Genomic DNA, 16,526 nt, shown 5'->3' with positions numbered 1-16,526 from the left:
TGCTCCAAGGTGTGCTCAGGTGCAGTGTTGCATGTGGCTGGAGTTGTTCTTGCTGAGCTATATGGGGGAAGAATATGCATTGTTGTATGTGATGAAAATGCATTGCTTTGTGCAAAGTGGATCACTTAGATTTTTAAAGCATTCTGGCAAGTGTGTGATAAATGAAGAGGTGGTTGTATGTCCTGCTTAGCATTTGCAGCCCATTTTGCTGAAGTCAGGGAAAGCTTGCTGAGCCAGAAGGCTCACTGCAGTGCTCCAAGCATGACCTGCTCCCTTGTGATAGTAGCAAAGAGCAGATCTCTCCTCCAGCACCTGTCTGTGGCTGCTGCAGAACAGACTGAACTGCACCTGTGTTGTCCCTGATCCATGTGTGCTTTACCCTGTTAACCCCAATCCACACACGCTGAGACCAGATTCTGCGTTTTCAAGTCGTTTCTCACACAGCAGCAAGGAAACTTTGCTGAGATCACAGTTGGTAGAAAACACCCCTATGAACTCCCATGTTCCAAACCACACAAGGTAAACAAAATAAAATCTCACTCTGTATTTCCTTAATTTCACCAGCGTTTTTCCCCCACCTTGTTACTGTCTAGAAGTTGAAGCCAGAACAGTTTGATAGCATTTTTATTTCATTTGCACATAAAAGCTTTCAGTTTCCTGGTGTCTAAGGAGGGCTGAATTACCGTCCTGGTAACGTGCTGAGGTAGGCAGCAGTATATATTAAAACTTAAATTATTAAGGTACAGCCTTAAAAGTAGTTCTGGGGTCTGGTGGATACTTCTAAAAATAAAAGCAAACACATTGATTTAGTGTCTTGCAATACTTACATTCTCTTAACATAGAAGAAATAGTGACTTCATAACCTGCAAAAGTGATTAGGGTAGTGATGCTGTATGTGAATTAAGGTAGAACTGAACTTACATTGGCTTGAATTTCTGCAGTGGTTTGTGGTACTGCCTGCCATGCACAGGAAGTTTTCCTTCAGAGGCTGTGTGGGGACAGCAGTGCAGTCTGTGCAGCCTCCTGCCTGTCCTTATGTGTGGGAATGGCTCAGAGGCTCAGAGTTTGTAGCAGGACCATCCTTTGGGCTTGTGCTCTTTGTGCAGGATGGTGTGGGTTATGGGACATACACTTCAAGTGCACAGTGCTGGGAGTGAGCAGAAAATGCATTCTGTCAATACTACAGCTAATTTCAGGAGCATGATTGTATTTGCTTAATTGATTTTGTGTTAATTGTTCGTAAAACATTTCTAGGTTGCAGGCTCTGCAGGTACTTTTGGATCCATGAACAGGCGAGCGCAGTACTGCCCGAGAGCAGTCCCTGCCATGCCATCAGCTCAAGCTCAGCATTACCTTACACATTTTTGTACTCATCTTCTGCCTGATTGATCTGTGTTCATGTGCACGTGAATAATTCATGCCTATATGCATTTGAATATAGGCACACACGTCCTGATGCGTGTGCTGAACAGAAACTATGCGGTGTAGTAGGTGCACAGAGCCAGAGCAGCCCCTTTTCCAGTTTATTTTCCCAGAGCATTGTTGTAGACCAGATATATTTTCCTCCTTTTGTATGTGCTATAAAATAATAAAACAATATTTTCCAAGATGGGGAAAATATCAAGTTACTTCCATTCTGTGCTTTTACAAAATCACTTGAGAAATTAACATTCCTGTGTATCAGGTTACAGGCCGAGCGCAGGAGGGGTGAGCGCACGGGGAGCAGGATGTGAGCCTGGAACAAAGGCCTCGTGTTGTGCAGGGGTAAACAGGGATGGTACTGCTTGGGATGGATCCCTCATGGATGTTAACAAAGGATTCTTGGGTGCTCTTGAGGAGCCTCTGGAGGAGATGTCCTGCTCGTGCACTGTTTCCATGCATTGTTGTGTCCCCACGCGCATGGATGTCGTTGACTGTGTCTGTTGTAACGTTGCGTGTGCTTTCCATTTTCCAGCCTTCAGGTCTCTTTCTGCAAGAAGTTTCTGAAGAGTTTTGCTTTAACTCTTGCTGTAAGCCTGTGACCCCTGGTTAGCCTCCCGGCACTGCGGCCCGTTCCCAGCTCCGTGGCCAACTGGGGAGTCCTCTTGCCGCGCGGGGCTGGGGCGCGCGGCCGGGACTGCTCGGCCGAGCTGTGTGAGGTCCGGAGGTCCCTGGAAGGGGAAACTGAAATGCAAACATGAAGCTGAATAATCAAGTGATGTCACTGGCAGCCAATCCGGAGGGTTGATGTCACACTCCTGGCAGCCCCCGCGCCCACAGGACCCGAGCAGCAGCCCCTTCTCGCCGGTTGTCCCTTTCTCACCACCAGGAACTACCGAGGAGCGAAACCTTTTGAAGTTTATTATTGGAGAGTTAAGCGCACATAAAACACGATTAATCACTCCTGCAGTTAATGAGATTCCCAAGTTTCCCAAGACTAGAGCTGAGTGGGAGCTCGTACAGCTCTTCCATGAAACCAATTTGCTTAGGTTTTCTCACAGCACTTGCTGTTCTGTGCTGCGTGTGCTGGGTGGGATACGTGTTGGGGTGTGTTGGCTACTTTAGATGTGCATTATACACCATTCTTATTTCCTTACTTATTTTGTGTTTTGCACTTAAGTCTTATTTTATATTAGCAAATCCCACAGATAAGCTCTAAATCGCTCACGTTTCTTCTGTCTCCTATCCAGTTAGCAGAGGCTGAGTTGAGCATCTTGGTGGTTCAAGCAGTTGGAGGCTGTAAGAGCTGTTTATTATTTCTGAGTGAAATTTAATAGGTTTTCAAACCAGAGAGCTGTGGCACCCTTCCTGAGACTCAAAACAATGACTCTATCTACAGTCTGAGGTAGATTTAAAAGAAATAAAAATAAATAATTACACTCTGTGGGCACACCGTTGGTGTCAGCCAGAGAAGAAAGATATGAGCAAACAGATCTAGGACAAAAAGTTAGTTTTAGAGGATAGACAAGGTCCTGTATTATTATTTCTAGCACTTCCTTTTTAATTTTACTTCTGATTTTTTTTCCTCCAAAAGCATAACTGGTGAGGAGGAGGAGGAGGGAAGGAGGAAGGAAGGCTGTAGGCTTTGTCGTAGAGGCTTTGTCTGCATTTTGGATAAGGAGAAGTAATGTCAGAGGGCTCTGATGGTTTTAGGTTTTCAGGAGTAGATAATCTTCTCCAGTTCAAGTACTGGAATTTCTTTCCTATTTTAGTTACACTGGATTTCACGTGGCATGTACAAGAGATGTTTGATCAACTTCAAGGACAGCCATGTGACCCAGTTTGGGGTGCCTGAAACTATTGTTGGAATGAGAGCGAAGCATGAGGCTTGGGAAGCAGGACAGAGGTGGTGTGAAGTGTGTTTTGGATCACTTTTGTCAGGGGTGAGAAGGCAGAAAGAGGTGTGTTGTCTTTATGAACTGAGAAATGGTCAGGTGAAAGGCTCTGAGCAGCTGATTCCTCTTGACCCAGGGCTGGCAAGTTGGAGCTGCTGCAGGCAGGAGGGGAAGCAGTGGAACAGCCTTGTGTCTTCTACAAATTGTTCATATCATGACCCAAATTAAAGGGTTTTGTTTTCATAGTGTGGTATAAAAGTGATTTAATGCTTGTAATTGTTTTCTTGAAGGAGAAAAAAAGAGAAGAAATTTATGTGAGCCTCAGTTAAAGATGCAGCTACTGTAATTCATCTCTGAAGGACTCAGAATACTTTTAAGTGTATGCAACAGCCTGAGATCGCTGTATTATTGAGAAACCACACTGGAGCTATAAATCAAAAGGCATCTTGAATTTGTTTTCTTCTTCGCTGCCAGGTGTGTGGAGAACTGTATCATTAGGCCAATGGGAGAGAGGATTTAAGGTTTCAGTCCTTTATTCTTTGCCTTTAAAGAATGTTGCTGTAATGACAAGTATTGACATCAGAATAAAATGCTTTAGAAAAGTAATTAAAATAACATGACGCATTGAAGTTCATCTGGGGCGATGTAGCAGCGTCGCTGCTGAGGGGAGGAAGCTGTTTACCATATTTTACAACTATCTGTGTGTTCCAAAACAGCTAAAGAGACTGTAAAATATTCCAGCTGACGGATGGCTGTTGGTGTGGATGCTTGTGTGACAGTGTGTGCACATACAGAGAGACAGAGTGTGGATTCCACGGGTGTGAGAATGGGATGAGCCAAAGGCACGTGAGGTGTTTCACATGAGGGAAGCAGGGGAAGATGCTCTGAGAGGAACCATTACAACATCAGTGCTTACCATGTCTCCTGTGCTTGTGGCCAGTTTGGATCAGTGCTTTAGGGTTTCTGTAACAAGGAAGGTGAAGCCCAAACAGATCCAATTGCCCTTTAAACGGGGAAGTTGCAGCTGTCTGTGCTAGACAAGCCACTTGTTGAAAACCAACAACCAATTCTTTTTTTAATCTTTAATTTGTAGGACATCTCTCACACATGGTTTCCTAGAGGAGCACTTGTTAGGTGAAAGCAAAACCAGTAAAACTTAAGTGCTTCCATTTTTAGCCCGTTTAATTCTGGGAAAGTCTTATATAGCTGAGTTGAAAACTGAAGGCATAACATAAGGATCTTTATGCTGCCTGCAACTGTGACTCACATTCAGTTCTGATGCATAAAAATGGTAAATTTTGTGTTATAACACAAATTGGAGATGTTTCTGGGGCTGGGTTTGCCAACAAAATGACCCTTGAATAGGTTATTTGATCAAGCATGGTACAAGAATGCGGCAGCCCATGTGGGCCAACCACAGTGTGTGTAGGTGTATCCCTGCTCCTTCATTGTGCTCTGCAGTTGTGAGCAGTGCACAGTTCTGATCCTTTGTGGGAATAGAAAGAATAACCTCACAGAGGAAATTGTTTTTCTGTGAAGTAAACCTTCTGTTGAAATGTTAATATGTTGAGCTGTAACAAAATTGCTGAGGTCCTTTAACACAGTTTTATGCTCTTAAGTTGGGTTTGTGAGTCTCATGAATTGGGCAGCACATCAGCAGTGCTCTATGCATTAAGGTTGCTAGATTGGCCTTTTGTGTTGTGTGTCAGGAGTTTCTGAAGTATTACTTGTTTTACTTGTGCTGACTTGCTTGCTGGCCTGGTTCTCTTCTGATAGTTCAATGTGGTGATTTGTGAAGATTTCCTGCTGCAGCACAAGGTTAGGGGTTGTGGTGATTCCCTGGGTGGGGTTGACACTGGTTTTGCCAGATGACTTGGACATCTTTCCCCCTTCAGTTTGTGCACTACACCTTGATCAGTCCTTTCTTTGCCAGCAAGGATGCTTTGGTAGAAGAATGAGGCAGTGGTGAGATATTTCTCCTTTTGTAACATGGCCTGACATTATTTAAGAGGCCACATACAGGAGCTGGGGATGGAACCGTAGGTGGTTGGTTAGAACATGTTGTCTGGTGCTAGTGTAGGAGTTGAAATCATATAGCTTCTCTTTCCATCAGTCTTCTATTGAATGAGCTTTAATTTTCTATGTCAGTGATTTGACCAAAGGTGTATTCTGAGGTTGGACTTCACTTTGAGGAAGCTGATACCAAGTTTAAATTGACAGACTTACCCAAAGGGCTTAGATCCCTTTGTGCTCTTTGTTTTCTGCTTCCTCTTTCCCACTTCTCTGTTGTTGGAGGCTGAAGTGACATCCCTGCTGACATCTCCACGAGTGGCACAGCTGACTCTCCAAAACCTCTTGGTGTCTTACCTGAGTGCTGCAAGATGGCTCAGCTGCCTCAAGCTCTCAGATTGTTCTGATTGCTTCAAAACAGATGGAAAGGCAGTGAGCAGGATTCCAGTACTGCACTTTGGGATTCTTGCCTGTAGAGGGACGATGACTGTTTTAATTCAGTTTGTTTCTCTAGGAAGTAGACTGAAGAATATTGGAGTTATTTTGTCCCAAGAGAGCATCATCCTAGTGACTCCAGGCTGTTTTGGAACATTTTGTGGCTTTTAAATCTTATAACATGTACCAATTATAACCCTAAAAGAGGGTGGCTGTATTGGCATTAGTCTATTGGAAATATTTTCCTGGATATGATCATGCTGGAGACCAAAACCATTTCAAATGGACAAGAAATGACATCAGGCCACTTATGATCTTAGTATGGCTCAGTGTGGATACTCTGTTTTCACCTCCCTTTTTGGTGGAAAAATAGGTGTTTCTTGTTTTAGTAAAAGGGTTTGGTAATTTTACTGTTGAGACTTTTAGCCATCTTATTTCTGATTGTACCTTCAGGAGAAGAGTCACAGCTGATTCCCTTCCTTTATATGCAATGAATTTTTGAAGTACTGAGACTAATAAAATACTGTAGATACCTAGAATAAAAAAAAACCCTCACAATTAAACCAGCTCTTTAATGAACTAAAAAAGAGTGAGTGACCTGTCCTCAGGACTTCCTGATGCATTTACACTTGGGCATCAGCATGATCTGCCCTGGAACGATGGGTTCTCACTCTGGGACATGAATTCTGGATCCGTTTTTCTGGCATTAGAGGCTGTTGGGTGTAGAGTGAAATCTGCTTTTATAACCTCAAATGTGAGCCTAAAATTTTGTGGCCAGTTTTGGACTGGTGAGAGTTTTGTTTTTCAGAACTGTTTTGCACAGTGGTTAGCAGCAGCACAGGGGATGCAGTGGGGCAGCAGGAGAGTTTCTTGGAATTCAAGGGCTAAACTGAAGTCTAACCTCCATGTGGAGGGACTCACAGTGTACAAGTTCACCTTACTTATGCCACTCTACCATAAAAATTGATGGTCACTGTGGTGCAGAAGTGTCTTCTCTCTTTATTTAGAAATAATAACATAAGATTTCTCTGGAATGTCACATGTTACACCTTAGCTTGGACAGAATCTTTTTAGATCAATTATGAACTGTTGAGGAAGAGGAGCTATTAATGGGAACACAAAAAGCTAACAGCAGTGTAGGGTGAAATGCCTCTGCAGAGAAATGCAACATCTCAAGGTAGAAAAACATTTTTTTTGAAGAAGGCACTATTTCAAAGGCTGAGGGTTTTTGAAAACAATTTCGTGTCAAAAGCTTAACCTTTTTTTCATAAACATGGTTGCTGGTTGGAGCCAAAACAAACAATTAAGGTCCTTAAATGAACTGAAGTGAGGAATCATAGCTGCCCCAGCAGACTGCTAAAAATTGCAAGTGTGGCTATGTGTGAGTCAGGAGAGAAGGTCAGGAGCAGGGACTTACGGGGTGTGCAGGGTTTCCTGGTCACTTCTTCCTCAGGGCTATTTTTCTTGGAGGTGTACAACAAAGATGTGAATGAGGATTCGAGGGGGTCTGTGCTCTAGCCTAGGTGCTCTAACCAAGGTGACTGTAACTTGACAAAAGAGGAAGGAAGGCCAATATAAACTGTGTTGCATGTGAGCCAAAGATATTACTGTGCTGGATATTTTTTATTCATTGTCTTTGCTGTCCCTCCTTTTTGCACCTCCTGCCAAAGGCTTCATTTCTGTATGTGCAGTACGTGTGCCTCAGGTCCAGCCTCTGCCTGCCTGGCTGCACACCCACTAGCTTTGTTGGAAAATGCCCCCACTTTCCATAACCTTTGGAGTCAAACACCTTTTTCTTGAGGGATGGATGCCTCTAAGGTGCTGAGGGCTGCCTGGAAACTCGTGCACGTACAGGGTGATCAGTAAAGGCAGGAGGAACTGGCTGTGTCTTTACTCTGAGCACTTAATGGCTGCAAGATGCAATCACAATATGTTATTTTCAGCAGTTTTAAAAGAACCCTCCCATACCACTGCCCAGAATATTAATGATACTGTGCAGATGGGGATATGGTTTGTTTCTTTCTTTTCTGCCTCTTTGAGAAACCTCAGCTTGGCTCTCACAAGTTTGCCATAAATCATATCTCTCCACTCTACCTTCTCCACCTTGCTCTGTTTTTTTCCGTTTTTTTTTTTCTGTTTTCCACATGCTCCACATTGTGTAGCTGATGATGCCACAGATGATAAAAGATTGAGTGAAGCTTCAGAGAATAGCAAAGATACCCTGTCTGCTGAAGGCATGGCCCACATGTGCTTTCCACTCAGTTTGTTGGGGCTTCTACAAGACCCAAGATCCATGTAAAGATTTTCTGAGGTGGCTGTAGGGTATTCGGAGGTCTTGGGGGTCTGTGGACAACTTGGGCAAGTCCCTCTGTGTTCGTGCTTCAATTTTGCTTCAGCCACCTTTATAAAGATCTGTGGGAAAAGTTGTCTGTAGTCAAGTTTTGCTTGACTGTAGAACTGCAGAGGCTAGTTCAGAGATGCACTGGATGGTCTTGAGATGCTTCGGATAGTCTTAAAATGGCCTCAGCTCTCCAAAATCTTGCAGAACCTGAGAGATACCATAACTAACCATCACAGCAATTGAATTCAGTCTGCTTTTTGTACACTTCTGTTTGGGAATTTGTTCCAATTTATTCCAGAGGGTCTAGAGGGCTGAATTATAAGGAAAAATCTTTTTCTCGCGGACAAATATTTTGAATTTGAGAGACACTGTGTAGTGACAGCATTTTAGGGGTGGACTCGATGATCTCTGAGGTCTTTTCCAGCACAGTTGATTCTATGATGCTATGATTTCACTTTACCTGTGTGCTCCTTTCCTAGCAGGTTAGACAAGCTGGAAGGGAAGGTTGAACTCTAGAAAGCTGTAAGAATGCTGTTTTCTCATGTGTTCCTTTACAGTCATAAATATGGAAAGGACAGACAGGGGTGAGGATTATTCACAACCATAAACTGAAATGGAGTTGGAAGTTAATTTTAAATTTATCTACATAAGCAAACCACGGGTGGTACTTTTTTCCCTTCTTTTTACTGTGTCGGTGAGGGAAGTGTCAAACTGTGTGTTATTTACGAGCTGTTGCAGATATTGGACTTCTGCATGACATCTTCACCTCATAAATGCCTTCGTGGAGAAAGAAGAATAGCTGGAGTGTTTCATTTTCCAATCCTCCAACTCTCCCAGCCGTGCCCTGGTTATCTGACTGCACTGTGTGGCAGCCTCTGGCAGTGTGGGGATTTCTGCCCAGTGAACTTGCAGGAAGTACTCAGAGACAGATCAGCTGGATGTGTCCTCAGTTCACTATAAACAAAATATTTGTCTTTAAACATAAACCAAAAAGGAAATGAAGCAAGGAGATGTTAGTAATCCTCCGTAAGGAGTGTAAGTAACAATGCCAGTGTTGATTCTTTAAAAAACCCCATAATCTTTGCATGTTAAAATGCTTTTCTGGTGGATGCAGTTTTCACACAGACAGAATTTCTATACAGGGATAACTGGTTGTTGGTACAGCATGGCTTTGGCATTTTTAGCATTTCCTCAAGTGTAGAATCTCAATCATAGGACTACATATTGCTTGAAGTGAAGGTAAAGCACAGTTGGACAGTGGTGCAAGAGCAATCCTAACCAGGGTTTGAGCAGTGCTGCGTGAGCACTGCACACTGCCAGTGCCCAACTCCTGCTCAGCTGCAGGTGAGGCCTGAGGAAAACTGAAGAATTCTATCCTGTTCCCCTGGTGCATCCTAGAGGTTCCCTTAGGTGGAGGTGGGAATGTTTCTGGTGAGCTGCAAGTTCTAAAGACTAACCCTAAGGTTAGTCATTAGAAAGAATGTGTGACCTCCCAGCTGGGACAGGGACTTCAGCTGACATGGGAGCTCTGCTGACACATTTGTAGTGCATTTTTTTCTGTGCATTTTCTTACCAAAAATCAAGTTTCTTTCTTGTTGAAATGAATAAGGACTCAAACCTGCTTTTGTAAATGTTCCCCATTGCAACAGCCAAGTGACAGAACCTTTTTTAACGGTTTTAGTAAGGAGAAGTCAGATGTCAGAACTACTGCGAGCAGTGATTTAGTAAGTACTTTAACCTAAAGTTGAATAAACCTTGATTGATTAGTGGAGACAAATCTCAAATACTTAGAGGCACTTGGACAGAGCTTTTAACTAACTGTTGCATGAGTAAATACTGTGCAGGCAGGAGCCGAAATTAATACCAATGTGACTTCTGCAGTTAGTGTGAAGTCACAAAATATCCTGTTTCTTCTCTTGTCACCCCACAAGCAACAGATGTTGCCCTGGTTGCAGGGTAGAGCCCTGTGAGGAACAGAGGGATGTTTGGCAGAGAAGAAGCAAATTCTTGAAATACTTGAGAACTTCTTTGGAAAGCAGCTCTGCCTGTTTGTTATCACTTTGTTTCTGAAATCAGTGTTGTGCTCCTTAGCAGGCAGAAACAAAGGATGAGCCTAATGCTGGAACTTTTTTGCAGCCATGGCTGTAGTAGGTGGGGATTCTTTTCCTCTCTCCGAAGGGGAGGAGAGAAAAAGAGAGGAGGGACGTCTCTCTTTGTTTTTGCCTTTTGGCACATGTTACCAAAATATTTGCAATGCAGTAACATGTATTCTTTCATCTGGAAAGTGGGAAATAAAACATAGTTGTTCCTATATGTAAATACTCTTTTCCCACAAAAAACGATGTTTGCTTTGTAAATCCAGTGTGCTGCTCTGCTCAGAGTGTGAGATCTGTTTCAGAGGGTGGTGTGTGAGCTTTCAGGTTAACTCAGTGCCAAAATAAAGGGGTTCACAGCTCTCTCCCACACGGTTGTAAGAGTAGGTGAGACTTCTTGAAGAAAGGACCCTCATGTAGTGGTTCGAGTGACCTTCTTAGGAAATGCCATTCGTGCCAGAGCACATAACCTTCCTCCCCATCTCTTCCCCTGCATGGGAGGGGCTGTGGGATACAAAGGAGCCTGGGAAGGGGAATGCACATTCTTCTGTACAAAGGAAGCTCAGAATCCCATGGTATATACATGGGTCTCTCTGTCTTCCCCCTTAAACATGTTGTTCTTTACCCTGTAATCAGAGAATTTTTTCCTTATTAATTTTACTTTGGGTGGAGAGAAAAGGGAAAGATCTATTGTTGGGATGGAAGTTGCTGCCGGGGGCGACAATTGGGCTATTGTTGGGCTGTAATTCTAGTCTGGGGCTCCAACAGGAGGTGGAGAGGAGGAAGAGGAATATGAACAAACCCAAGTATTAACTCTGTAATCTTCTCCTGTTGTTTACCTGAGCCAGAATAGCCAGAGGTTTGGTCTTATTTTTCCTGAAGGCTAATGAAACAGTGTTTTTACCAAGGGTGATGCTGCTCTCCTGTGAGCATCTGGGAGAGAGGGACGAAGGGAACTTATTTTCCCTCCAGCTGAGGACATGCAGTTATTTTTCTAAAGCCAAAATCAAAACTGTTAGTTGAAGGCAGAAACAGGCCTCAGGAAATGCTGTTTCTCCTGGCAGCAAGAGACAAAGATCCTTGTTCTTTAGCCCAGCCTTTGTATAATTCAGAACAATAATAAATTTTTTTTAAATGTCTGATAAAGAACAAGTACTCATTATCATAACGTGTTAACAGAGCTATAATTAAGATTGTTCCTGTCACTTTTTTTTTTGAATATTCCATCTTCCTTATGGAGTTCTTAATTGTTGAAAAAATTAGTGTGTATTTACAGCTGGTAAGAAGAGGTTTGGGGACCAAATGTTTTAGAGCAGCACTGTTGGCTTTTCTGGGCTCGTCCAGGAATATGAGAGAGAGACACACATTGAGAAAGCAATGAAAGGTGTTGCTCAGGCTCCATGTAAAAGAGGAAACAGGCATTTCACTATGGCTTCTTAAAAACTTTTTGCCTACCTGATGTTTCTGGATTGCCCCAAATATTCCAGGATTGCTTTGGCATCACTTCCCCACTGCCTCCCTCCCCAGGACATGCTGTCAGGGCATTTATACCACCAAACTGGCATGTGTGCTTCTGCTTGGAGAGAGAGAGAGAGAGTCCTTTTGAGGTTAGATAACCTCTTTCATTATTTTGATTACAGCTAGAAATGTTCATCCTTCTTGGTTTTTATTTTATTACGCAGTATTGATCTCGAGTGCTGACTGCTCCTAAATGCCTCTAAATGCTGATGCTGCCCTGGTCCTTTGAGTCCCTGGATGCAGAAGTCACATGCACTCCAGTGAAGACTTGAATATTCTGTTCTCATGTAAACTGTGACTTCATCCTCAGTGAGACATGGGATTCTAATGTTCTTTTCACACGTGGCCCTGCCAGATGACAGTGCTGGGGAGAGAGGGAGCTGGAGGTACCTGAGCTTTGTTCGCCTTCAGCCTGACAGCTGGTTGCCTGCCAGAAATAGGGAAGGTTGTCATTAATGCTTTTAATTTTTATGAGCATTTGAGATTTGCAGTGTTTACTCCTTGTTGTCGCCTGTAGAGTCTTTGTGTTTAAAATAAATAATCTTGTTTTAAACGAGTGTTTCCTGGAGGAAGCTATTGGCCATTGTGAAGTGCTTTGTCAACAGAGCTGCATCCTCAGACCAGCAGCAGAGGAAGGATCTAGTGTCAATACTCAGAGCTTGGGAGAGCTGACACAGAAAAAATTCCCATGAACAGGGCTGTCTGCTCCCTACTTTTTGTGCACAGATGGGTCTCTTTGTTTTTGATTAAACATTAATCAAAAGTCAATTTATGACTCCATGTAAGTGGTATTAGATAAGTCTCCGTTTATCCATGGTAAATAAAAACATTGTTCAAACATGAACAAACAACAGTCTTGGCTTGGTTGGAGTTTCAAAGTAGATCAGGCTAGAAAATTGTAATTAAAATTGCAGCTTTCATAATTGAATGTGTTCTTTTTAAATGAGAACATTTAGTTTAACTGTAGCAGGCTAAGAAACATAATGGAATTAAACATCTAAATGTTCTGCAAAAGAGCACAAAAGATTTGAGAGATCTTTCAGTAGAAAAGAAAATCTCATTTTATGAGTAAGGAGGAGATTTCTGAGTAGGTGAAGTGTAACCTTGAGGATGATGGACAGTTTGGGCAGCCCACAGGATTTTGGGGTCTGAATTTTCCAATTTGCTTCAAAAGCCGAGTTAATTACTGGACATTGACAGCATCTCTGGGGTGGTAGAAGGAATGTGGAGTTACAGTCCAGTTATTTGTAAGAGTTAAATGTGGGTTTAAGCATTTAACTTGCAATTAGTCTGACATTTACTGGGGTTTAATTCTGATTTTTTTCTTCAGGCTGAAGTACTGAAGACAAATCTCTGTTTCCATGTGTGTGTGAATAGTTCTGGGCCTTTGTAATGTTGCTTTATGCCTTTTCTAGTTTTCTTCCATCCTTTTTGAGCTGAAGGGATCACAGCTGCAGAGCTGTAGTCTGTCTTTGAGGTGTGAGCTACCTGCACATTTACAGTGTTAGAATGGAGTTTCTTTTATTTTCCAGCTATTTCAACAAAGTATTTGCAATGCAAAGTCCTCCCTGGGGCAGGTTTTGGTGAGGTCATCCCTGTGGGTCCCAAAGGGGAGGATGCAGGGAAGGATAAGGAGAGGTGCTCTGGAGACCTTTGGGCACTGTGGCTTCCTGTTAGCAACAAAAAACGCTGGAGCATTTGTTGTGCATGAATGATGTAGTAGTAGTTGGAAAAACTTTTTGGCCAGCTTTGACTTGTTCTGTTTGTTAGTTTGTTTGCACCCAGAGTGCAGGGAAGAGGATTGAATTAAGCTTTAGCATCCTCTCAGTTATTGGGCCAAATGCCACTACTTTTGCTGCCAATACAGCCTACAGAAGATGTGTAGGCATGAGGAGTGTGGGAGGTTCAGAATACACAGCATCTTTTAATTGACACGGGATTTGTAAAGTGCAGCTTGTATAACTGGTGATACCTAATCTCCCTTGTCCTTTCCAAGAGGCACGTTGATCATCCATATGCTTGATGGAGGTGTTTCTTTGTCTAAGGGAGATAAGAACTGCATAGTTGATCAGAGATGTCTTGCCTCTGATTTGCCTGCAGGCATGCAAATTTAAGCCATAAATTCACAATATTCTCTTGCTAGATGAAGGTTTCATCTTTTCAATTTTTTTAAAGAAGTTTTCCTCTTGCAAAAGGAGATTTATCTTCCTTCATTCCTCCCCTTGAAGGGGAGAAAGGAGGAGGTGTGGGGATGAGGGAGGGAACGGCAGTGTTTGGTGTGAGATGCATTATAGAAGGTTACGCCATAGAGTCAGGTGCTGGGTGGATGCATGAAATAGGGATTTGCAGGTATTTTGTCACTTGATACAGTGTCGTTCCTCCCAAATGACTTGGCATGTCTAACCTGGCCTGATCCCTAGGAATTACCATACTGCTTTCCCAAGGTTCCTTGTGGAAGAACCTGTAGGACAGAGGTTGCAATAGCTTTGGCCTTTGGGGTAGAAGGTGATGGCTCACACAGGCTGTGGGGACTCAGGAGAGTGTCTCAGCAGGTAATACCTGAGTCATAGTAATTGAATTTGGAAGAGACCTTTAAGATCATTGAGTCTGACCATAAACCTCACACTGCCAAATCAAGCAAAGTCAGCCTTAAATAGCTGGAAGACTGAATTTTGAGAGACTCTGTATGTCCAGGACAGCAAAGGAAACTGGGAGAGGAAAGAAAGGAGAATGATCTATAAATATTTTATTACTAGGTATAGAAACAAGGTATGATGACATCTGTTTTTCTTTCCCAGTGCAGTTGTTGCTGTGTACTGTCTGTGGAATAGCTTCAGCCTTCTTTGTGGTGCTGTCCTCCTTAAAAATCAAATCAAACACACACACACAACCCCCACAACACAGTGGAAGTGCAAACTCTACTAAGCCCACAGACAGTAAGCTTGCTGTTGTTAAGTTCCTAAGACTGCTTTTCCCTGGAGCCTGTGCATTCCAGGTTGAGATTCCCTTCTCTGGGGGGTTTGGTGGTGAGTGCAGCAGCCTGGAGCCTTGGGCTTTGTTGGGCAAGATCTTGACTTTACTTCCTAGTTGTAAGCACAGGTAAAGCCATGAGATGTAATGTAGGTTCTTCATTGTCCTCAAGTCCATCACAGGTTTTCTTGTCATCATTGCATCTGGAATTTAATTACAAGACTTGAAAGTGAGTACTGAGTGGATTGCAGCTCCTGCTTTGCAGCTGCTTTTACAGCAGGTCTTTTTGCCCCTCCTCGTAAGCCCTTCTGTTTTGAATCTCAACACCCTGACCATCCCCATGTCTCCTTATTTTCTGCGGTGTGTTTGGACAAAAGAATCAGTAGAGAGGAGCTGGACACAAATCTGAGAGCACTGTTTCCTCCCCCCCCCTTTTTTTTTTTTTAATACACAGATTCTGAGTGTTGTGAAAGGGTTCAGTCTGGTTGTTCTCTGTTTTGAGAAGATGGAAACAAAACGTCAGTGATGTTTCATTTAAATTTGTGTTTAATTTAGTGTTGCTTGATGTGTGATATGTAGGCAGTGGTGGTAGGGATGTCTGCATACAGCTGTGTGGAAATTAGGAAATGCTGTGTTCCTTTAGAGCACTTGAGGAGTAAATCGAGGCCAAATTTGTGCTTCCTTACGCTACTCTGTGTTGCCATTGCCTCCAGAACAGTGAGGATTTGTCTTTGTGTTGCTGTGCAGTAATAGGAAGAACAACTTTTCCCAGTGATCTGATGTTTAGATTTATTTTTATTTACCACCACTAGACTTTTCCCTTTTTTTTCCCCTCTTTTAACATTTCCTACAACACTAAATCGCTTTTAGAACACGATATGGACACCATTGTGTCTAAAATACTCCAAATGTTTTCAAAGCTGGCTAGTTGCAGCACCAACACACACAACTCTGTGCCTCCCAAAAATAGTCACCTGAACGGAAAGACAGAGGCTGAAATTGAGCTGCTGAGCCTGGTCCTGCCCTGCCGGGCAGGCTCCCCACACGCTGCGCTCGCATTCCTCCGGCCGGGGGCCCAGGCCTCTTTTGAAAGCAACCTTTCAGGCTCATGGAGCTGCATTGTGTAAACATCTTCAGCAATAATTTATTCTCTTGAAAGAGGCCAAACTAATCCTCCCATCCCGCTTAGGAGCTGCCTTAGATGTTAGTCTGAGCGGCACATTTTCTGTCTCGCAACAAGCGTGACATCACATGAATATAGCGACAGAACGTGGTCAAATGGCATTTGAAACAAATTTTAAAATCCTCCCCTGTAGGGGGGATTTATTGAGAATGTTCTTCCTTCATCTGTATGTTATCAAGCTAAATACCAAGTCTTGGTTTGGCTAGAATGTTTCTATATGTGTAGAAAAACCCATGGCTGATTTCAGCGCATTGATCGTTTGCCTCCCCACTTTGTTTTCTGTCTTGGGGGAAAAAAGCAAATACTGTTTGTAAAAGGGGAGAAAGACCTTTCTAAAAATCTACCTGGATAGAAAAGAAGTCAGATTATTTTCTGGATTTCAGAGCGTTGTGAACGTAGTTTGTTGTAAACAAATTCATAAAGTCCTCTGGAGAAACATATGATTTTGATTTGATTTTATTTTCTCTTATAGGAGCAACATTCTTAACTTTTGCCTCACTTTTTTTTTTTTTTTTAGCACAGCCTCAGAAGCTCCATGTTGTTTTTGTCCTGTAATAGCACTCGCCCGAGCAAGGACATGGCATCTTTGGGGTTTACCTCTGTCTCCAGCCCCTGGGAGGTTGTTTACTACTTTCAGCCTGGAATAACAGGCTGGTCCCAGG

The 16,526-nt window shown here is 43.0% G+C and overlaps 1 protein-coding gene across 1 annotated transcript in view; it reads left to right on the top strand.

Moving 5' to 3' along the window:
• The window catches only part of IGF1R (insulin-like growth factor 1 receptor), a gene marked incomplete at its 5' end in the record, with an annotated part of 139,924 nt that overhangs the window by 61,094 nt on the left and 62,304 nt on the right, over window positions 1-16,526 (top strand). The window lies entirely within an intron of this gene.

Source organism: Acanthisitta chloris, unplaced genomic scaffold (genome assembly GCF_000695815.1).
Source record: "Acanthisitta chloris isolate BGI_N310 unplaced genomic scaffold, ASM69581v1 scaffold8302, whole genome shotgun sequence".
NCBI lineage: Eukaryota > Metazoa > Chordata > Aves > Passeriformes > Acanthisittidae > Acanthisitta > Acanthisitta chloris.
This window is presented reverse-complemented; position numbering and strand designations above follow the sequence as displayed.